The sequence below is a fragment of the Medicago truncatula genome, chromosome 6 (assembly GCF_003473485.1).
Source record: "Medicago truncatula cultivar Jemalong A17 chromosome 6, MtrunA17r5.0-ANR, whole genome shotgun sequence".
NCBI classification, from domain to species: Eukaryota; Viridiplantae; Streptophyta; class Magnoliopsida; order Fabales; family Fabaceae; genus Medicago; species Medicago truncatula.
In genome coordinates, this window is record NC_053047.1 from 19,791,060 (window position 1) to 19,815,759 (window position 24,700).

General features: G+C 37.5%; 1 non-coding gene and 1 pseudogene across 1 annotated transcript; both read right to left on the reverse strand.

Annotated features, from left to right (window-relative positions):
• Positions 1-630: 630 nt before the first annotated feature.
• The window catches only part of LOC25496492 (UDP-glycosyltransferase 13-like), a 30,840-nt pseudogene continuing 6,770 nt past the window's right edge, over positions 631-24,700 (reverse strand).
• Positions 4,702-4,808, reverse strand: LOC112417588 (small nucleolar RNA R71). Its single transcript, XR_003008190.2, has one exon. It is a non-coding gene; the product is annotated as a small nucleolar RNA R71 (small nucleolar RNA).

The window sequence follows — 24,700 nt, forward strand, 5'->3', positions numbered from 1 at the left end:
TGAACTCAAGGTTGCGTGTTCTTCTTCCTCCTTCCTTTTTGATGAACCGTGTTTTTCTCCTTCCTTTTGTTGAACTTTGGTTCATCTTCTCTCCCTATCATGATCTCTACCATTTCACCACACGATTCAAATTAAATTTGAACAAAACCATGAATCTCAAGCATCATAAGAGAACATTGGTTTATGGGTCTGTACCAGAATCTCAATTACCATGAATCCCAATTTTAGAATTATTATGGGTCTGTAATGAAGTTGTTTATCCTTTTCTGTTTTTTGATATCAGCAATAACTGCTACTTCTATTTTTGCAACAGGGCAGTTTGTGTTGCTTTTGTTTCCTATATGAGGTTACTGCTAGTTAGGTTCTTCGTTTTTGCTTTTTCCTTCATGCCCCATCTTGTACATCTTGTTTAATTTTGGTGGACATAACATAAGCTGATTAAAAAAAAATTAGCCCTTTTTAGAATTAACCGAGTGAACCCACCCGATTAACCGCTTAATCTGACTTAACCGAAATCGAGTAAACCGACTGTGAATTTGGGCGGAAATGGCTCTATAGTTACCAACTGTGGGTTTGTGCGGATTTAGATTTTCAGACCGATTTCCGACCGAAATTGACCGATGTCCAGCCCTACCTCCATAGGTCAACCAACTTCTTCAAATCAAGCCTAGAAGACCCACCATCACTAAGTGTAGCAATAACTTCATTTCTAGCACCCATAACTCTCTCTCTAACCTCTTTCCCTCTCCCTCTCTCCTTGTCCATATTCTCTCCAACTCGTTCCACAAACTCACTTGCATGAACAAACCCATCTTCATTCTCTTTCAAAGCCAAAGCAACCTTCATCTCTTCCACCACTACAACCCTATTCAACCTTTGCTCCGCATAAAGAGGCCATGTCACCATTGACACTCCACAAGTAATTGCTTCCAACCACAATGAGTCACAAACGCGCCTTTGGAGTCATGACTCAGTACCTTCACTTGTGGGGCCCAATCCTTCACCACTTTTCCTTTCTCCTTTGTTCTCTCCAAAAACCCTAGTGGAAATAACTCCTCAAAACTAAGCTCTTCCCTTTCATACCCAATAGGGTTTCTCACAACTCACAAAAACCTTTTATCACTCTTTTTCAACCCTAAAGCTATCTCTTTTATTTGACGCTTTAAAAATCTTCCATAGCTTCCAAAGCTCAAAAACACAACACTTTGACTAGGTTGCAAGTTGAGCCAACTCAAACACCCACTGTCATCATCAACAACAACATCGTTATTTTCCTTAATCATTTGAACTAGGGGTCCAACACAAAAAACATGTGGTTTTGGTTCTTCCATTACATAAGCTCCATTCTTCAATGCCAAGAAAGCTTTTGGTTCAAGATTCTCAAACGAGTTACCAATTAAATCATCAATTTTTCTCATTTGAATTGACATGTTGACGAAGAAATTGTAGCTTTGGCTTCCACGGTCAACCAATGGTTCCGGCATGTCATCCGGTAAGATTGATGGCAAGCCGGGGATGTTGCGAAGCACGTCATTGTTGGTGGTGTTGTGGTGGATTGTTGGGGTGTAGAGGAAAAGTGCAACGGTGCTGGCTGCCATTGGAAAAAAATAGAAGGTATGGATGTTGAGGGTGGTGGTTATCGAACCGGTGGAGTGGTTGAAAGAATCTAAGATGAAGGCTTTAGGTTTGGAGGATTGAGAAATGAAAGATTGAAGGGTGGTTGTTAGGTTTTGAGACTGAGAGAGGTGGTCGAATGTAATGGAAGGTGCGGTGATGAGTCATTTATTGCTTACTTTTATATGTTTTTTAGTTTAGTTTTAATTAGATTTTATTTTATTTTATATTAGCATTATTTCCTTTTTAGGATAGTTTACTTTAAATTGCATTTTATTTTATTTCAGGAATGAATATTGGATGGATTGAGTCTTGGAGCAAAAGAAAGGGACTTGGAGCCGATTGGATGCAAAAATATTAAGATTGAGAGACAAAAATATGTCTCCCCACAGTCAGAAGCTTGGCACGTCCCGTGCTAGCCTTGGCACGGCCGTGCCATCATCCAGAGTGCCTTTTGCTGCTTTTTCTTAGATTTTAAGCTACTCTATTTTTAGCCCGAATGTAATAGCTTAGATTTTAAGTCAAATGAATGCTATAAATAGAGTAGCCATACATCACAAATATTCATCTTTACTTGGAATTCAATAAGTGACAATTGCTTTTCTAATTAAAGTTCTTTTCTTTTCCTTTACTTTCTTGTCATTTACCTTTATGCTTTCTCTCTTCTCCCCCATGTCTACGATGAACATGAGTGAGTAGACTTCTCCTCGTCTTGGGATTGTTGGATAAGTCTAAATGACGTAATCCTAATCAAACCAAGCTCTAAGCCTTAATCTTATGTAACCCTAATTTCTTATCTAAATTCACCGTTTTAACATGGATCAACCATTATCAAACTGTGGAAACGAAAGTGGAGGGTTTGATAATTGTTTATCCATTATCCCAAATATCAATTCATAAAACGAAAGTGGAGCTTTGATATTCGAACAAGTGAATTTAGACAAGGATTGCAAAATCAGCGAAATAGGCTTTGCAATCTTTGAGACATATAGTTTCGATCTTCAAGGGAACTAATAACAATCAAGTCAGCGAAATAGGCTTGGTTGTTAGAGGAACCAAAATCTAATAGTAATCAAGTCAGCGAAATAGGCTTGGTTGCTAGAGGAATATAAGAGAAACTGTCTTGAGAAATTAGGTCTAACATAACATTATAAGCTTACAGTTTTGGTTTGAGAAGGACTTGTTATTTAGATGAAACCAACGATCCCAAGGCTCTTTTTATTATATTAATTTTCGACCGTTTGAAAACCCCAACTTGCAATTCTTTTCTCCTCTAATCATTTTCAAAGGTTAATTAAATTAAACTACTCCCTGTCGGAACGATACTCTTTTCATACTACTTCGGTAAGACCGTGCACTTGCGGTTTTATCTCATCACGTTTTTGGCGCCTGATGAGTCATTTATTGACTATTTTAATATGCTTTTTAGTTTAGTTTTATTTAGATTTTATTTGATTTTATATTAGTATTATTTCCTTTTTAGGATAGTTTACTTTAAATTGCATTTTATTATATTTCAGGAAAGAATATTCGATGGATTAAATCTTGGAGCAAAAGAAAGGGACTTGGAGCTGATTGGATGCAAAAATATGAAGATTGAGAGACAAAAATATGTCTCCCACAAGTCAGAAGCTTGGCACGGCCGTGCCACCCTCCAGAGTCACTTTTGCTTAGATTTTAAGCTACTCTATTTTTAGCCCAAATGTAATAGCTTAGATTTTAAGTCGATCGAATGCTATAAATAGAGTAGCCATCCATCACAAATATTCATCCTTACTTGGAATTCAATAAGTGACAATTGCTTTTCTAATTAAAGTTCTTTTCTTTTCCTTTATTTTCTTGTCATTGCTTTAATGCTTTCTCTCTTCTCCCCCATGTCTACGATGAACATGAGTGAGTAGACTTCTCCTTGTCTTGGGATTGTTGGATAACTCTAAATGACATAATCCTAATCAAACCAAGCTCTAAGCCTTAATCTTATGTAACCCTAATTTCTTATCTGAATTCACCGTCTTAACATGGATCAACCATTATCAAACTGTGGAAACGAAAGTGGAGGGTTTGATAATTGTTTATCCATTATTCCAAATATCAATTCATAAAACGAAAGTGGAGCTTTGATATTCGAACAAGTGAATTCAGACAAGGATTGCAAAGTCAGCGAAATAGGCTTTGCAATCTTTGAGACATATAGTTTCGATCTTCAAGGGAACTAATAACAATCAAGTCAGCAAAATAGGCTTGGTTGTTAGAGGAACCAAAATCCAATAGTAATCAAGTCAGTGAAATAGGCTTGGTTGCTAGAGGAACTTAAGAGAAACTGTCTTGAGAAATTAGGTCTAACATAACATTATAAGCTTATAGTTTTGGTTTGAGAAGGACTTGTCATTTAGAGGAAACCAACGATCCCAAGACTCTTTTTATTATTATTATCTTTCAAACGCTTGAAAACCCCCAACTTACAATTCTCTTCTCTCTTCTAATCATCTCTAAAAAGTTAATTGAATTGAACTATTCCCTGTCGGAACGATACTCTTTTATACTACTTCAGGTAAGACCGTGCACTTGCGGTTTTATGTCATCAAGTTTTTGGCGCCGCTGCCGGGGATTAAACTAATTTGATTAACTCTTTCTTTGTGATTAGAACTCTTCTCTCTCCCCCTCTTCTTTCTTTCTTTTCCTACACTTGACTTCTTGGGTAGCATAAAAATAATAGATAAAATGGCTGAGGAACGCACTCTTAAGGAGTATTCGATCCCTTCTTCGGATGAGCCATGCACTATTATAGTTTACCCAACTGTTGAAGGTAGCAACTTCAAAATAAAACCTGCGCTACTAATTCTGGTACAACAAAACCAGTTTTCTGGATCACCCTCTGAAGATCCAAATCTACATATCTCAAACTTTTGGAGACTTAGTGTAACTTGCAAAAACGACCAAGAAGCCGTTAGGCTACATCTCTTTCCTTTTTCTCTAAAAGATAGGGCCAGCAATTGGTTCAATTCTTTAAAGCCCAGTTCCATCACCTCATGGGACCAACTGAGACGAGAATTCCTTTGCCGCTTCTTTCCCCCATCAAAGACCGCCCAACTTAGGGGAAAGCTTTACCAATTTACTCAAAAAAACGGGGAATCTCTTTTCGATGTGTGGGAGCGTTTTAAAGAAATACTTAGACGTTGTCCCCACCACGGTTTGGAGAAATGGTTAATCATCCACACCTTTTATAACGGTCTAACATCTAACACTAAATTAACTGTTGATGCAGCTGCAGGTGGTGCCCTAATGAACAAGGATTTCACAACAGCTTACGCCTTAATTGAGGACATGGCTCTAAACCTTTTTTAATGGACGGAAGAAAAAGCAATCATCAATCCTTCACCCTCTAAAAAAGAGGCAGGTATGGACGAAACCTCTTCCTTTGACTATCTATCTACCAGGGTGAATGCATTATCTCAAAGACTTGATCGCATGAGTACTTGTGTTATCACACCTACCGTCTCACCTCCATGTGAAGCATGTGGCCTATCTAGTCACTCTAGCATCGATTGCAAACCAAGTAGTATTGAGCAGTTAAACTTTGTTCAGAATGGCCAAAGAGTTGTTCAAAAATTTCACATTGAACTTTTAATGGAAAACTATTTTCTTAAACAATCCGAATAGCTCCAAGAGCTTAAGGACCAAACTAGACTTTTGAACAACTCTCTTGCTACTCTCACAACAAAGATAGACTCCATCTCCTCTCACAATAAAACCTCTGAAACTCAGCTCTCCCAAGTAGTTCATAAGGTTGACCACCCCAACAAAATGAATGTTGTTACACTTAGGAGTGGCAAGCCACTCGAAGACCCCGTAAGGAGAGCCAAATCCAATGACAGTGAGAAAGAGATCTGCGAACCACCATCTAGGGAAACTAGGGCAGAAAGAGAAGAACCACGAGTTGAGGAAAACACACCACCTCCCTTTAAGCCGAAAATTCCTTTCCCACAAAGGTTTGCCAAATCTAAGCTAGATGAGCAATTTAAAAAGTTCATAGAGATGATGAACAAAATATACATTGATGTGCCTTTCACCGAAGTCTTAACCCAAATGCCTACCTATGCTAAATTTTTGAAAGAAATCCTTTCTAAAAAGAGAAAAATTGAGGAAGGTGAGACGGTTAACCTTACGGAAGAATGCAGTGCCATCATCCAAAATAAATTGCCACCAAAGCTTAAAGACCCAGGCAGTTTTTCCATACCTTGTGTCATAGGGTCAGAAGTAGCGAAGAAAGCTATGTGTGATCCAGGAGCCAGTGTCAGCCTAATGCCTTTATCCCTTTTCGAGAGGTTGGGAATAGGGGAACTTAAATCGACAAGGATGACCCTACAACTAGCGGACCGTTCTGTTAAGTATCCAGCTGGAATCATAGAAGATGTCCCCGTTAAGGTAGGAGAGGTATACATCCCCGCTGATTTTGTTGTAATGGAGATGGAGGAAGACAACCAAGTACCAATTCTTTTAGGAAGACCTTTTCTTGCTACCGCAGGAGCCATCATTGATGTAAAAAAGGGTAAGCTTGCTTTTAATGTCGGTAAAGAGACTGTTGAATTTGAACTTGCCAAACTAATGAAAAGTCCTTCCATTAAGGACTCTTGTTGCATGATAGATATAATCGACCATTGCGTGAAAGAGTGCTCTTTAGCATCATCTACACATGATGGTTTGGAAGTATGCTTGGTAAACAATGCAGGTACAAAACTGGAAGGGGAGGCAAAAGCTTATGAAGAGCTGTTGAATAGAACTCCTCCAATGGAAGGTCTAAGTGTGGAGGAGTTAGTAAAAGAAGAACCAGCACTTCTACCCAAGGAGGCACCGAAATTAGAGCTTAAACCGCTCCCATCAAATCTAAGGTATGAATTCTTGGGCTCTAACTCTACCTATCCTGTTATTGTAAATGCAAGCCTCGATGAAGTAGAAACTGAAAAGTTACTTTATGTCCTCAAGAAGTATCCTAAAGCTATAGGGTACACCATTGACGACATTAAAGGAATAAATCCTTCATTATGCATGCATAGGATACTTCTTGAAGAAGACTATAAACCCTCCATTGAGCATCAAAGAAGGCTAAATCCTAATATGAAAGAAGTTGTGAAAAAAGAAGTTTTAAAACTCCTAGATGCAGGTGTTATTTATCCAATTTCTGATTCCAAATGGGTTAGCCCCGTGCAAGTTGTACCTAAAAAGGGTGGTCTCACAGTTATTAAAAATGATAAAAATGAATCCATTGCCACTAGGACCGTCACCGGTTGGAGAATGTGTATTGATTATAGGAAGCTTAATAAAGCAACCCGTAAAGACCACTTCCCTCTCCCTTTTATAGATCAAATGTTAGAAATGTAACACCCCGTTTTCCCAACTTAAAAATTTCATAATTATTTATCAGAGTAAACAACATTTAACGGAATGCTACACTTCTAAAATATAATAAATGAGATAATTAACTAATCATCCTTCCAAAAATCATCAACATATTATTTCAAACTTTGCAGCGGATTAAATTCATTAACATAGATAAGTCTTTGGCACGCAGGCCTTATTAAAACATAAACAATACGTAAAAGAATAGAAAATAGCCACAAAAGATCCCATCCCGTTACGTATCAGAGCATCCTAAGACTCAGTGAGGAATAAGTCACTCACGACAGCATCATCAACAACCTACTAACGATCACCTGCAAGTTACTCATAGGAAGAGCAACATTTCCAAGCAGAAAGGGTGAGATTTCACAAAACAATAATATTAAGCATATAATTCAACAATTATATTTAATCAACATCAAATCATCTTAATATTCATTATAAATAGTAATATATCATTTAACACTTCAATCATAGTTCGTATAAACAATTACAACTTCACAACTTATCAACATAAACATCCTTGACTCGACAAATGCGACTCCAACTCGATTATGCAACTTAGACCTCTTATATGCATGTGGTACCAATACAGAGAGCATCAAGCCCCTATCGCTATTTGAGTATTAATATACTCCAGAGCATCAAGCCCCTATCGCTATTTAAGTATTAATATACTCCAGAGCATCAAGCCCCTATCGCTATTTAAGTATTATTATACTCCAGAGCATCAAGCTCCCAACAAAGAATGCTAATGCATGAACTCGACTTCTTAAACATCTTAAATCGACAACTCTTGTATAATCCAATAATTTGGAACTTCATCATCTTAATCAACTTAGACCGACTCATGCAGCTTAGTTAAATAACAACAGCAACACAGTAGTATACAAAAACAGCATAACATAATAATATCAAATGGAAGTCAATCAACGACTCAATTATTCACAAATAATTCAATTAATGCATATAAAATTATATCACAATATAACAACATCAAATCACCATAAATCAGTTTCACAAATCATCGTTAATATTATAAATAATGTTCATAACTATCCTAAGGATCAACTCACAACAAAAAGCATGTAATGATAGTTTCTATATTTTAAGAAAAACCAATTAAAATTCAAAGCAATTGCGGCAGACTTGGCAACAGAGGAGGAATAATGCGCATTGCCAAGTGAATTAGTGCCTACATGTACATTATGTAGACTAGATGCATTACTACCTTTGTAATCTAACCCAAGTAGGCTAACTAGTTGAAAACCACATATTCTCTCTTAATTATTGAAAACAAATCAAACTGGAAGGTGTACTTATCTATAGGGACAATTTCTATATCATATTATGCATTCACGTAAAGAAAAAAAAAGGAAAAGAAGAAAGATTGCATCACATGGTCATAACGAGTTGACTAAGATTTCCAGCCTCAATTTTGTATAACTGAACTCTAATACACAATGGAATTATACTAGTTAATCCTTCAAATAAAATCAGGTAGCAATATGATACGTGGGTCAAGGCTGGCAGAAGCATCAAACAATTCCTTAGTGAAAATCGAAACAGAGAGGTAGCAACGACACAGGAACACTAATGTTAAATAAATTGGGATGAGTTAATATTGGATTTCTCTAATCACAACAACACTAATAACAACTTAGTTTCTTCACTTTCATATACCTCTTAACATAGCAAAATACAAATTATGAATTCATCATCATTCGACAACCAAAATCATGATTTTTCATCACTTTAAGCAAAAATCCCAAAAACTACTTATTATGAATCAAAAGCATGAATATGAACATGTTAATTCACCAATTTAAGAAAATTAGTATACACATAATTACCCACTAATTAGGAGTACGAATTTCACAAAACAAAATCATCAATTCATCAATTCAACAAGTTTCCATCATCTAATCATCAATTCCTCACTTTTAACCTAATTCTTCAATTCTCAAAACAAAATCATCAATTCATCAATTCAACAAGTTTCCATCATCTAATCATCAATTCCTCACTTTTAAATCTAATTATCAGAATCATAGGCTTAAGAAGATTGAATGTTAGTCTCACCCTTACCTTAGAATAAGAAAATCGCAGCCTCTATGTGTTTCTCCCTTCTCTTGGCTTTTTCTCCATTTTCTCCAAAATTGGTCGTACGTTTTATTTTTCTAAACTAGGTCTCTCCTATTTATAATTTTTTTTTCTATTTTATCTTATTTCTCTTTCTTCCCCAAAACTCTCTAAAATCTCATAACAACCCCACATCTCAATATTTATTTTATTTTCAAATCTTATTCTATTAAATACTAAAATAAGCCACTTAATAAATCACATAATCATTTAAATATATTCTAAACTCATTAAAAATAATCAAATAAAACAAATAATTCAAAGAGGGCGTTACAAGAAAGGCTAGCTAAGCATTCACATTTTTGCTACTTAGATGGTTATTCCGGATTTTTCCAAATACCCATTCACCCTAATGACCAAGAAAAGACGACTTTTACATGCCCCTTTGGGACCTTTGCCTATAGAAGGATGCCTTTTGGTCTTTGTAATGCCCCTGCTACTTTTCAAAGATGCATGATGTCTATTTTTTCTGACATTGTTGAAAAAATAATGGAAGTTTTTATGGATGATTTCTCTGTGCATGGATCTAGTTTTAATGATTGTCTGACTAACCTTGAAAAAGTTTTGGAAAGATGTGAACAGGTGAACCTAGTCTTAAATTGGGAGAAATGTCACTTCATGGTAAGAGAAGGAATTGTCCTAGGACACTTGGTCTCTGACAGAGGTATAGAGGTAGATAAAGCAAAAATCGAAATTATTGAAAAAATGCTACCTCCTACCTCAGTCAAAGAAATTAGAAGTTTCCTAGGACATGCAGGGTTCTACCGCCGTTTCATTAAAGATTTTTCATCAATCACTAAACCACTAACAAGCCTCCTTCTTAAGGACGCAGACTTTGTGTTCGATAATGCTTGTTTGCAGGCATTTTGCAGGTTGAAAGAAGCACTAATCACTGCCCCAATCATACAACCACCAGATTGGAGTTTGCCCTTTGAAATAATGTGTGACGCAAGTGACTATGCGGTTGGGGCGGTGTTAGGTCAGAGAAAGGAAAAAAAGATGCATGCCATATACTACACCAGTAAGACCCTAGATGGGGCACAGGTAAATTATGCCACAACAGAAAAAGAACTGCTAGCAGTTGTCTACGCCATTGACAAATTTCGGCAATACTTGGTGGGATCAAAAATCATTGTTTACACAGATCACTCGGCCATAAAATACTTGCTAAACAAAAAAGATGCCAAACCGAGATTGATCCGATGGATTTTGCTCCTCCAAGAATTTGACCTTGAAATAAAAGATAAAAAGGGTGTAGAAAATGTTGTCGCTGACCACTTGTCCCGACTTCGGGAAACCAATGAGGATGAGTTACCCTTGGATGATTCCTTCCCGGATGACCAACTCTTCCCAGATGACCAACTCTTTTTGATGTTTGGGGTATTGACTTTATGGGACCATTCTGTTGGAACAAAATGTGTTTCACAATGAACCTTATTAAGTTTTGATGATAACAAGGTATTAAAAATTGTCAATTGGTTATTACTAATAATTGTTCAAGTGTACAGGACCAAAGGCTACTCAAGTGGTTTCAATAGGTCTTGGAAGAACAATGGAAAGAAAAAGAAATTCTGAGCATCTGAAGAAAACTACTCCTGAAGCTGAAGTGCTTCTGAAGTGATGACGTCATCAGAAGCAGAAGGTCATCAGAAGCAAAAGTTTTCATCAGAAGCAATATCCTCACCAGAAGCTACGTTTGATCCTTTAATCAAACTGAAGATTCAAAGTAGCTTATTCTCAATTCAGTCTTATCCAAGAAGAACGAAGAATTGAAAGGGAGGTATCAACGGATATATGGATAGCACTGAGCACTTGTCTCTCGTTAATAGAGTTGACAAAGTACAAGTGTACAACCACTACCTCCACTACTCTGTTTTCTGTCTACGCTACAAGACAAAACAACAGCCATGCCTGCAGAATTTGTAAACTCAAGATGGGAATGAATTTGAAGCTTATTCTTCAAAGGACTACACCCAAATCAGGCAAAGGATCACTGGTGGATAATCAAAGGATTTCAAACGACTCTTTAGACGTGCTGATTATCTCAACGTCTCTTTCACGCCTCTATATAAAGGATGAAGACTTGAAGATTGTAGATAGAAATACATAAGTTCAAAAGCGCCAAAACTCTGTCAATTTGATTCTACAAAGCACACTGAATTTCTGCACTGATTTGATACATCTTAGAAATTCAAAGTCTAGAGTCTTTTCTGTATTGTATTGTGAACACCACTGATTGTATATCAAGTGTTCAATTCAAACTCAATTCTCTGTATTTTTGTTTGATTAGAAGTCTCTTGCCTGCGTGCTTGAGCATTAGAAGTCTCTTGCTTAGTGCTTGAGCATTGGAAGACTCTTACGTGTGTGCTTGAGCATTTTTTGTGAAGTCTCATACTTAGAAAGTATTGAGCAGTTGTAATCTTTGTGATTATAGTGAAATCTCCTTGGAAGTGCAAGGGGGACTGGACTACTTCCGTGTTGTGGAAGGAACCAGGATAACTGCTTGTGTCTTTGTCTTTCTTTTCTCTGCTCTGTTCTTTTCCGCTGCAATCTGACTCTGATCATTTCATCAGAAGCAATCAAACTGCTTCTGAAGTTTTATCAGAAGAAGTATTTTTTAAGAGAAAAAGAAAACACAATTCAACCCCCCCCCCCTTCTTGTGTTTTTCACCTTCAATTGGTATCAGAGCTTGCTCTGTTATCAAAGCACTTAACCGTGTTACAGTTCAAGATCTTTTAGAAAAACATGTCTGGAGATGAGGAATCAGTTACTACAAAATACACAAGTGTCAAGCATGACTATGATACTGCTGACAAGAAAACAGACTCTGGAAAAGCTCCAAAGTTTAATGGAGATCCAGAAGAGTTTTCATGGTGGAAAACTAATATGTACAGCTTTATCATGGGATTGGATGAAGAGTTATGGGACATACTGGAAGATGGAGTTGATGATCTGGATTTGGATGAAGAAGGAGCTGCTATAGACAGAAGAATACATACTCCTGCTCAGAAGAAGCTTTATAAGAAACACCACAAGATAAGAGGAATCATTGTGGCTTCTATACCTCGCACCGAATACATGAAGATGAGTGACAAATATACTGTGAAGGCTATGTTTGCTTCTCTATGTGCAAACTTTGAAGGCAGCAAGAAAGTAAAAGAGGCTAAAGCTTTGATGCTAGTTCATCAGTATGAACTTTTCAGAATGAAGGATGATGAGAGTATAGAAGAAATGTACTCAAGATTTCAAACTTTAGTTTCTGGATTGCAAATACTGAAGAAAAGCTATGTTGCTTCTGATCATGTTAGTAAGATTTTGAGAAGCTTACCTTCAAGATGGAGACCCAAAGTAACTGCTATTGAGGAAGCTAAGGATCTAAATACCTTAAGTGTTGAAGATCTTGTTAGCTCACTCAAAGTGCATGAAATGAGTTTAAATGAGCATGAAACCTCTAAGAAGAGTAAATCCATTGCTTTACCATCTAAAGGAAAGACCTCAAAATCTTCCAAAGCCTACAAAGCTAGTGAATCTGAAGAAGAATCACCTGATGGAGATTCTGATGAAGATCAATCTGTAAAGATGGCTATGCTGTCCAACAAGCTTGAGTATCTGGCAAGGAAGCAGAAGAAATTTTTGAGCAAGAGAGGTAGTTACAAGAACTCCAAGAAAGAAGATCAGAAGGGATGCTTCAATTGTAAGAAGCCTGGTCATTTCATTGCTGATTGCCCTGATCTTCAGAAGGAGAAGTTTAAAGGCAAATCCAAGAAATCAAGCTTCAACTCCAGTAAATTCAGAAAGCAAATCAAAAAGAGCTTGATGGCGACCTGGGAAGATTTGGATAGTGAATCTGGTTCTGATAAAGAAGAAGCTGATGATGATGCTAAGGCAGCCATGGGGTTAGTGGCAACAGTATCATCAGAAGCAGTATCAGAAGCTGAATCAGATTCAGAAGATGAAAATGAGGTATATTCCAAAATCCCTAGACAAGAACTTGTTGATTCTCTAAAAGAACTTTTATCACTGTTTGAACACAGAACCAATGAGTTGACAAATTTAAAAGAAAAATATGTTGATTTGATGAAACAACAAAAGTCAACTCTATTGGAACTGAAAGCTTCTGAAGAAGAACTCAAAGGGTTTAACCTCATATCAACAACATATGAAGATAGACTCAAGAGTCTTTGTCAGAAGCTACAAGAAAAATGTGATAAAGGTTCAGGCAATAAACATGAGATCGCCTTGGATGATTTTATTATGGCTGGAATAGACAGAAGCAAAGTTGCTTCTATGATCTACAGCACATACAAGAACAAAGGCAAAGGGATTGGATATTCTGAGGAGAAATCCAAAGAATACAGTCTCAAGAGCTACTGTGATTGTATCAAGGATGGATTGAAATCCACCTTTGTGCCTGAAGGTACAAATGCTGTAACTGCTGTTCAGTCAAAACCTGAAGCTTCTGGTTCACAGGCTAAGATCACATCAAAGCCAGAAAACCTTAAGATCAAGGTGATGACAAAATCTGATCCTAAGAGTCAAAAGATTAAAATTCTGAAAAGATCAGAACCTGTTCATCAGAATCTAATTAAACCAGAGTCTAAAATCCCAAAACAAAAGGATCAGAAGAACAAAGCAGCTACTGCTTCTGAGAAAACAATACCAAAAGGTGTCAAACCTAAAGTATTGAATGATCAGAAGCCACTCAGCATTCACCCTAAGGTACAAGGGAGGAAAAGTAAAACCTCCAAAACTAACCCAAAAGGACCCATGAAGATATGGGTACCTAAATCTGAATTGGCCAAAAATGCAGGTGTGCTTAAAGGCAAGAGAGAAACAAAGGTCATGGTACCTAGACAGCGGATGTTCAAGGCACATGACTGGAGAGAAAGCTTTGTTCCTTACCCTTACAATGAAAGATGGAGGAGAAGTGAAGTTTGGTGGCAACCAAATTGGAAAGATCATTGGTACAGGTACTATTGGTAATTCCTCCATCTCAATTAATAATGTGTGGCTAGTAGATGGTCTGAAGCATAACCTATTGAGCATTAGTCAATTTTGTGACAATGAGTATGATGTAACGTTTAGTAAGACCAACTGCACACTAGTCAACAAGGATGACAAATCCATTACATTCAAGGGAAAGAGAGTTCAGAATGTCTATAAAATAAATTTCTCTGATCTGGCTGATCAGAAGGTAGTTTGCCTTCTGTCAATGAATGATAAAAAATGGGTATGGCATAAAAGGTTGGGACATGCTAATTGGAGATTAATTTCTAAAATTAGCAAGTTACAACTGGTCAAAGGATTGCCTAACATTGATTATCATTCAGATGCACTTTGTGGTGCATGTCAGAAAGGGAAAATTGTAAAAAGTTCTTTCAAATCTAAAGACATTGTATCAACCTCCAGACCCTTAGAATTACTCCATATTGATCTTTTTGGTCCAGTTAACACTGCATCTTTATATGGAAGTAAATATGGATTAGTCATTGTTGATGATTACAGCAGATGGGCTTGGGTAAAATTCATTAAAAGTAAAGACTATGCATGTGAAGTGTTTAGCAGCTTCTGCACTCAAATACAATCTGAAAAAGAATTGAAAATTTTGAAAGTCAGAAGTGATCATGGTGGAGAATTTGAAAATGAGCCATTTGAACTTTTTTGTGAAAAACATGGGATTCTCCATGAGTTTTCTTCTCCTAGAACTCCACAACAAAATGGGGTTGTAGAGAGAAAAAACAGAACCTTACAAGAAATGGCCAGAACCATGATCCATGAAAACAACTTAGCTAAACTTTTTTGGGCAGAAGCAGTCAATACTTCATGTTATATTCAAAATAGGATCTATATCAGATCTATGTTGGAGAAAACAGCATATGAACTCTTTAAAGGAAGAAGACCCAATATCTCTTACTTTCATCAGTTTGGATGTACTTGTTACATCTTAAACACTAAAGACTATCTGAAGAAATTTGATGCCAAGGCTCAAAGAGGAATCTTTTTAGGTTACTCTGAAAGGTCAAAGGCATACAGAGTGTATAATTCAGAAACACAATGTGTTGAAGAATCTATGCATGTAAAATTTGATGATAGAGAGCCTGGAAGTAAAACTTCAGAGCAAAGTGAAAGTAATGCAGGTACAACTGATTCTGAAGATGCATCAGAATCTGATCAACCTTCTGATTCTGAAAAGTATACAGAAGTTGAATCTTGTCCAGAAGCTGAGTCTAATTCAGAAGCAGAACCTAGCCCAATAGTACAGAATGAAAGTGCTTCTGAGGACTTTCAAGATAACACTCAGCAGGTTATTCAACCTAAATTCAAGCACAAATCTTCACATCCTGAGGAACTAATCATTGGAAGCAAAGATAGTCCTAGAAGAACAAGATCACATTTTAGACAAGAAGAGTCATTAATAGGACTGCTTTCAATAATTGAGCCTAAAACTGTTGAAGAAGCTCTCTCAGATGATGGATGGATATTAGCTATGCAAGAAGAGCTAAATCAATTCCAAAGGAATGATGTGTGGGATCTGGTACCCAAACCCTTTCAGAAGAACATTATTGGAACAAAATGGGTATTCAGAAACAAGCTGAATGAACAAGGAGAAGTAACCAGAAACAAAGCCAGACTTGTTGCTCAAGGCTACAGTCAACAAGAAGGCATTGATTACACTGAAACATTTGCTCCAGTTGCAAGATTGGAAGCAATCAGGTTACTTCTATCCTACGCAATTAATCATGGCATAATATTATATCAAATGGATGTCAAAAGTGCCTTTCTTAATGGTGTCATTGAAGAAGAAGTGTATGTTAAACAACCTCCTGGGTTTGAGGATCTTAAGCATCCTGACCATGTTTATAAACTTAAGAAATCACTATATGGCTTGAAACAAGCTCCCAGAGCTTGGTATGATAGACTAAGTAATTTCTTAATTAAAAATGATTTTGAAAGAGGACAAGTTGACACAACACTCTTCAGAAGGACTCTTAAGAAAGATATTTTGATTGTGCAAATATATGTTGATGATATAATATTTGGTTCTACTAATGCATCTCTTTGCAAAGAATTTTCTAAGTTAATGCAGGATGAATTTGAAATGAGTATGATGGGAGAATTGAAATTCTTTCTTGGAATTCAAATCAACCAAAGTAAAGAAGGAGTATATGTTCATCAAACAAAATATACAAAGGAGCTTCTGAAGAAGTTCAAGCTAGAAGATTGTAAAGTGATGAACACTCCAATGCATCCAACCTGCACCTTAAGCAAAGAAGATACTGGAACAGTAGTAGACCAGAAGCTATACAGAGGTATGATTGGTTCTCTGTTATACCTCACTGCATCTAGACCTGATATTTTATTCAGTGTATGCTTGTGTGCAAGATTTCAATCAGATCCTAGAGAATCTCATTTAACTGCAGTTAAGAGAATCTTCAGGTATCTGAAAGGAACAACTAATCTTGGACTCCTGTATAGGAAATCCCTAGATTATAAGTTGATTGGATTCTGTGATGCTGATTATGCTGGTGATAGGATTGAAAGAAAATCAACCAGTGGAAATTGTCAATTCCTGGGAGAGAATCTGATATCCTGGGCAAGCAAAAGACAAGCAACTATTGCTATGTCTACAGCAGAAGCAGAATACATTTCAGCTGCAAGTTGTTGCACACAACTACTTTGGATGAAACATCAGTTGGAAGACTATCAGATTAATGCTAACAGTATTCCCATTTATTGTGATAATACTGCTGCTATTTGTTTGTCAAAGAATCCAATTCTACATTCAAGAGCCAACCATATTGAAATCAAACACCATTTTATCAGAGACTATGTTCAAAAAGGGATTTTAGATATACAATTCATTGATACTGACCATCAATGGGCTGATATATTTACAAAACCTTTATCTGTTGAAAGATTTGATTTTATTAAGAAAAATTTGAACATGCATTTTGTGTCTGATTGAAAAATTGCTTGCCTCTGAATAAGAAGTTTGGTTCTGAAGTTTATTCAGAAGCATTTGGTTCATCAGAAGCTCTTAACTGAGGTTCTGAGGAAAATGTGCTTCTGAAGATGACGTCAGCACTAAAACTTCAGAAGTGGTATTCTTTGCTTCTGAATAGCATGGTTAGTGGGAACGTTGGTAGTTACTTTATGTAACAGCTATCCCATTACCCAAAAGGTAGTTTTCTGAAGAGTCTCTGACGTGGTCTATTTGTATTGGAGTATAACAAGAAGGGCAATGATGTTTTATTTGCTTTTTAACATACTTACACGCGCCCCCAATTTGTCATTAATGCTGTGTTTGTTTGTCCCTTCTGAATTGCAAACGTTTTAATAAAAACACTAAGTCAATTCACACACTTCTCACTTCACAACAAACACTTTCTATTTTCTTCTCAACCCTCTGCGAAAGTAAGCGCATTCACTCATCCTCTCAAAACACCTTAGAACCCTAAAACTACTTCAAATCAATGGCATCTTCAAGTTCTGCTGGTGGTTCGTCATCAAATATGGATATAGATACTCCAGCATATGAGATCAAAGGAAGAACTATGTCGATTGAAGAATGGGAGTTAATCATTCAAGCGGAAAATCCAGTGGATTTCGCTTCTCTAACTCACCATGGGTGCGACTTGGTAAAGTTCTACAAGAAGCAGAAGCTGATGAGTTACTTCAGTCTTCTCAATGGTCCTACTTACGAAGTGCTGGTCAGACAATTTTGGGTAAGAGCTTCAGTTTTTGACAAAGTTGCTGCTAAACAGGAAGAAGCTCAGATGATTCTGATTGATCCTTCTTTGGAGGGAAAAACCAGAGAAGAAATGGGTCTACTCACCTTCACTGGGACTGAGATTAGATCAAACGTCATGGGCATTCCTGTAACAATCAATGAGCAAGTGATTGCTCAAGCCATGAGAAGGGATGCTGCTGGGACATACGATGGAGAAGAGATTCCTAACCCCAGAACAAGCCCTTGGAAGGAAATTGTAAACAACACTATTTACGGATCAAAGGATGCTAAGCCTTACAGCACCTTAAGCATGGAAAAGAAAATGCTGCTGAAGATCCAGAATGAGAACATCTTTCCCAAAGGTGGAGGAAATGATCAACCTTCACTTGGTCACAAAGTCTTTCTGCATCACACCATCTCTCAGGAAACAACAATGAACGTTCCCAAGTATATGTTTAAATACATGATCAAGGAACTCAAGAAGAGTCAGATGGAGAACAGGAAGTACGTTCCCTATGGAAGGCTGCTCTCCATAATCTTTCAAGAAGGAGGACTCCTAAGTGCCCTGAAAGACGTGGGCATTTATGATAATCAGAAGCTGGGAGCAGTCACAGGAAAAATAATCAATGGGGCAACTCTGGTCAAGATGAGGCTAACTTCAACTTGCAAGAAACTAGATACAGATATGCATGAATCTGATGTCATATCTGATCTAGTCACTCATCACATCCCCATCTGCAAGAAAGATCCCCTGGATGTACAAAGGGCCTACATCTTGGACTTCTACAAAACCTACAACAAGAAGATCAGCTTGAAAGATGTCCCTGAAGAAATGTATGGTGGTGATCTGCCTGTGGCCAAAGGCAGAAAATCTAAGAAGAAGCAGATCACCAAGGAAGAATACCTTGCTGAATATGCTACTGAGAAGGGTGCTCAGAAGCATCAGAAAGCCAAGAAGGAAAAATCTGCTATGTCCACCATTCTTGAGGAAGTGGAGGATTTGGATGATGTCCCTCTTATCACAAAAAGGACAAGGAATGCTCAAGAAACAGCAGAACAGCCTGCTTCTGAACAAACAGGTTCTGAGCAAGCTGCTTCTGAAGAGCCTCTAAGTCCCAAGAAGAAAAGAGAAGCTGCTCTTAAGACCATCAAAAGGAAGAGATCTTCAAGGAATCTGAAGACAGCTGAAGGACGAAGGGCAGAAATGTTGGAAGAATTGGAAGAAAACTGGGATGAAGACTCAAGCCCCAAGAAGGCAAAAAGGACTATAACTTCTGAGCCTATAGTCATGCCCAGTTTTGAAATGACTGAAGAATTAAAGCAGTATGCTAGGGAGTATTCTGCATCCAAGATAGCAGAAAAGAAAAGGATGAAGGAAGTGTTTGAGAAAGAAAGGGATGAGCGTCTCAAAGCTGCAGGGTATGTGCCTACTCCTGTCGTTGCTGCTTTAGCTTCTGAGTTAGAGCAAGAAACTATTCAGCATGGAGTAACTCTGCTTTCTCAAGCCCTGAAGAATAAGCAAGCTTCAGGAGCCACATCATCAGATCCTTCTACAAATGCTCCAGAAGCACCTTAGTCAGAACCTCTTTCTTCAGGTAATCCATCCAAAGCTCCAACTTATACTCAGTTTCCTTCTCTACCCTCTTCACCCTCTTCATCATCCACAGAATCAGATGACCAACCCCTTAGCCAACACATAGACAAACTTCTAAAAACCAAACCTACCAAACTAACAGAATTTGGAACACTTGACTATGAGAGAACTCAAATAGAATTTTCCAAAAATAGGATTAAACTGTGTGAGAAATTCAATTTGCCTACTACTCATCCACTATATCCAGATATTCCAGAACCTGTTAGTATACAACAACCTGAACCTAACCAAAAACCTACCCAAACAAACTCACCAAATAACCAAACTCCACAAAAAGCCTCTGAAGTAGTTTCAGAAGCAACTACTTCAGAAACCCCCCAACACCAAGAAAACTCAACCCTTCACAACTTAGAAAAACATCTAGGTGGTGAAATGCAACCAACACCCACAAAGGCCTCTAAGACAGTCCCTGGAAAGACTGTGTTAGAAAACCAACAAACAGAAACCATCCCTGAGCAAACTATTCCTGAGCAAACTGTTCCTGAACAAGATGCTTCTGAACATGTTGCTCCTGACCTACAAACAACTTCTGACCAACATATAGCCTCTGACCAAACAACAGAACCAGAACAACAACCAGAGCCACCAATAATAGACTTAACCTCTGACCAACCTTCCACATCAAATACAACTCAATCTGAACCTTCAACCATCCCTGACAGTATCCTTGAGACTGAGTATATAGAGGAACAGCTGATCAGACTTAGTGATGAGATTCAGGCACTGATTCTTCGCAGAACAGTTCCTGTACCTCCTATTCACTATTATGATCAGTGGATGGATCTGGAGAAGAGCTTTGTTGATCTGATGAGTCAGCTCAGAACTAAATGTGTGTCATCTCACTCTGCTATGCTGAAGAAGCTATTGGATGATATGCATGAAGCAGCTAAGGAGAAAGAGCTGAATTTTGTGCCTCTGTTGGACATCACTCCTTTCTATCCAGAAGAAGAGTACATCACAAGGGCTGCAAGAATTCATGCTGGGCATAAAAGGAAATTAAGGGAAAAGGATGAGCTACTTCAGAAGAAAGATGATCAGATCAAGTATCTCTTAGAACAGTTGTATAAGCAAGCCCAACCTTAGTTGCACACCCAACACTAGCTTGTTTTTTACTTTTGTTCTTAGTAGCTTTGTCTTTGTATCTTAACCTTTCTTTATATATATCATCATTGTTTCTGGATCTTGTGCTTTTTCACCTTCAATATGTTTTGCTCTGAATATTTTTTTAAGGTTTATATGTTTATATGCTCTGCTACTCTTTCTTTTGTTTTTATTCTTTTTGTTGATGACAAAAGGGGGAGTAAATGTATAGTATTTTTTAAGGCACTGAGCCCCACTATAACCACTTCTAAATTTTTTTATATATACTTCTGATTTGATTTTTTATGAGTATTTTATTGAAATTTAATTAATAAGAATAGAACTCAGGGGGAGCTTACAAACCTCACCTTAAAGATCTATTAGACTCAGGGGGAGCTTACAAACCTCTATCCTAGTGGTCAACTTATTAATTAGATCAACAACAATTGAACATTTTAAATACTATTGTTTGTCATCATCAAAAAGGGGGAGATTGTTGGAACAAAATGTGTTTCACAATGAACCTTATTAAGTTTTGATGATAACAAGGTATTAAAAATTGTCAATTGGTTATTACTAATAATTGTTCAAGTGTACAGGACCAAAGGCTACTCAAGTGATTTCAATAGGTCTTGGAAGAACAATGGAAAGAAAAAGAAATTCTGAGCATCTGAAGAAAACTGCTCCTGAAGCTGAAGTGCTTCTGAAGTGATGACGTCATCAGAAGCAGAAGGTCATCAGAAGCAAAAGTTTTCATCAGAAGCAATATCCTCACCAGAAGCTACGTTTGATCCTTTAATCAAACTGAAGATTCAAAGTAGCTTATTCTCAATTCAGTCTTATCCAAGAAGAAGGAAGAATTGAAAGGGAGGTATCAACGGATATATGGATAGCACTGAGCACTTGTCTCTCGTTAATAGAGTTGACAAAGTACAAGTGTACAACCACTACCTCCACTACTCTGTTTTCTGTCTACGCTACAAGACAAAACAACAGCCATGCCTGCAGAATTTGTACACTCAAGATGGGAATGAATTTGAAGCTTATTCTTCAAAGGACTACACCCAAATCAGGCAAAGGATCACTGGTGGATAATCAAAGGATTTCAAACGACTCTTTAGACGTGCTGATTATCTCAACGTCTCTTTCACGCCTCTATATAAAGGATGAAGACTTGAAGATTGTAGATAGAAATACATAAGTTCAAAAGCGCCAAAACTCTGTCAATTTGATTCTACAAAGCACACTGAATTTCTGCACTGATTTGATACATCTTAGAAATTCAAAGTCTAGAGTCTTTTCTGTATTGTATTGTGAACACCACTGATTGTATATCAAGTGTTCAATTCAAACTCAATTCTCTGTATTTTTGTTTGATTAGAAGTCTCTTGCCTGCGTGCTTGAGCATTAGAAGTCTCTTGCTTAGTGCTTGAGCATTGGAAGACTCTTGCGTGTGTGCTTGAGCATTTTTTGTGAAGTCTCATACTTAGAAAGTATTGAGCAGTTGTAATCTTTGTGATTATAGTGAAATCTCCTTGGAAGTGCAAGGGGGACTGGACTACTTCCGTGTTGTGGAAGGAACCAGGATAACTGCTTGTGTCTTTGTCTTTCTTTTCTCTGCTCTGTTCTTTTCCGCTGCAATCTGACTCTGATCATTTCATCAGAAGCAATCAAACTGCTTCTGAAGTTTTATCAGAAGAAGTATTTTTTAAGAGAAAAAGAAAACACAATTCAACCCCCCCCCCTTCTTGTGTTTTTCACCTTCACATTCCCATCCTCTTTTGGGAATCAATACATATTGGTAGCAGTTGACTATGTGTCCAAATGGGTTGAAGCCATTGCTTCCCCCACTAATGATACACAAATTGTTATAAAACTGTTTAAAAAAGTCATCTTTCCTAGGTTCGAAGTGCCAAGGGTTGCGATAAGCGATGGAGGGTCTCACTTCATCTCAAGATATTTTGAAAAACTTTTGCAAAAACTTGGAGTGAGGCACAAAATTGCGACACCCTATCACCCCCAAACTAGCGGACAAGTGGAGGTCTCAAATAGACAAATCAAAGCTATCCTTGAAAAAACCGTTTCAACCTCTAGGAAAGATTGGTCAAGTAAGCTTGACGATGCCCTTTGGGCCTATCGAACGGCTTATAAAACTCCCATTGGAATGACTCCTTTTAAACTTGTCTATGGGAAATCTTGTCACCTTCCCGTTGAGCTCGAGCATAAGGCCTATTGGGCAATTAGAAACCTCAACTTAGACCCCAATTTAGCCGGTGAAAAAAGAAAGCTTCAATTAAGCGAGCTAGAAGAACTTAGGATAGATGCCTATGAGAATGCCCGCATTTATAAAGAAAGAACTAAGAATTGGCATGACAAGAAAATCGTCAAGAAGCACTTCAAAAGCGGTGACCTTGTGCTACTCTTTAATTCTAGGCTAAAGCTCTTCCCCGGTAAACTAAGGTCACGATGGTCCGGTCCTTTTCAAGTTCGCACAGTCTACCCTTATGGGGCGATTGAAATATTTTCTGAAGAAACAGGATCCTTCACGGTTAATGGGCAAAGGCTTAAAATCTATAATACCGGAGAAGTAAATGAAGTAGTGGCTGATTTCACTCTGAGTGACCCACCTTAAGGATTTTTATCCTTATTTTTGTCAAGCTAGTGACAATAAAAGAGCGCTTCGTGGCAGGCAACCCACTAATTTAATTGCTTTCTTTGTTTTCTGTTATATTTTTTGTTTTGTAGGTAACTGTCCGAGATTGACTAGGAAACGCAAGAAAAATCAAAGTTACAAGAACCAGAAAGGTGGCACGGCCCGTGCTTAAGTTGGCACGGCCGTGGCAGGAATCACAACACCACCTTAACCAAAATTAGCAGAATGATGGCACGGCCCGTGCTAAGGTTGGCACGGCCGTGCCAACCTGACAGGTCTCCGGGGTTCAAAATTTTCGGCAAATTGTGAGCTTTCCGCATCCTTTCTCACTTTTTCCTTGTTTCTTTCATTTTTTTTAAAAATCATTGAGGATAATGCTTCTCCTAAGTGTGGGGGGAGCCTAATAAAGTGTCTTTAGTCGTAGTGTTTCCAAACTCCCTTGAACTTTATTCTTTTGTTGTGTTTTATTGTAAAAGGCATGAATAAGCAGCTTGTTTTTATTGTTTTATTATGACATAATTTTTTGTTGTATCTTCAATGGTCGTTTCTTGTACATGAAAGTGATTTCTTGTGTTATAAGTATTCTTGCTATACCCACATCAAGTTTTATTGTGAAACTAATTCTCCAATGAGAAAAATACCTAGTTGCAATCCTTGAGTAAGTGTATGAATAGGTATTTTAAGGAACACGTTCTAACTTTAATGGTAACCTGGACCCTTAAAAATCTTCAGAGTAAAAGTAGTATAAGTTTATGTGGGAATAATTCTAATGTGATGAAATGTGTAAACCGAAATGGGGCGGAAGGATATCACCACACGTGGAGGAAAGGATACCCTCTCACTAACTTCCTAAATGTGGTGATGACTTCTCAAATAAATTGTGCTTGAATTAAACCCTCTAAAAAGAGGAACTTCCTAAGTGAAGTAAACAAGTTGTAGCACTATTTAGGGTGATCATAGAAACTTGGAGGAAAGGATACCCCCTCACGGACTTCCAATGTGAAATGATAGCCCATAGGCATCTACAAGCCCCCAAATGTATAAATTCATCAAGTCTATCTTAACTCTCCCACTTCTCTTATATGAAATGAAGAAAAGATTTTTCTCGGTCATTTTAGTGTTAAGGTTAGAACCTGTTCCTCATAATATCTATCTTATACAGGAGCAAGAAAAGGGTTGGACTACACACACACACTCACTTGAAATTTGTTGTCGGGTTGAATAAGTTTACAAGGAATGCTTGAAGTTGTGATTAGTGTACATTGAAATGAAACCTCGAGGGAGACATAAGCTTTTATTTAAAGTGTCATATATTAATCCTTTTGTTGCTGCCATGTCTATGCCTTTTTTCTTGAGGACAAGCAAAGATTCAAGTGTGGGGGAGTTTGATGAGTCATTTATTGACTATTTTAATATGCTTTTTAGTTT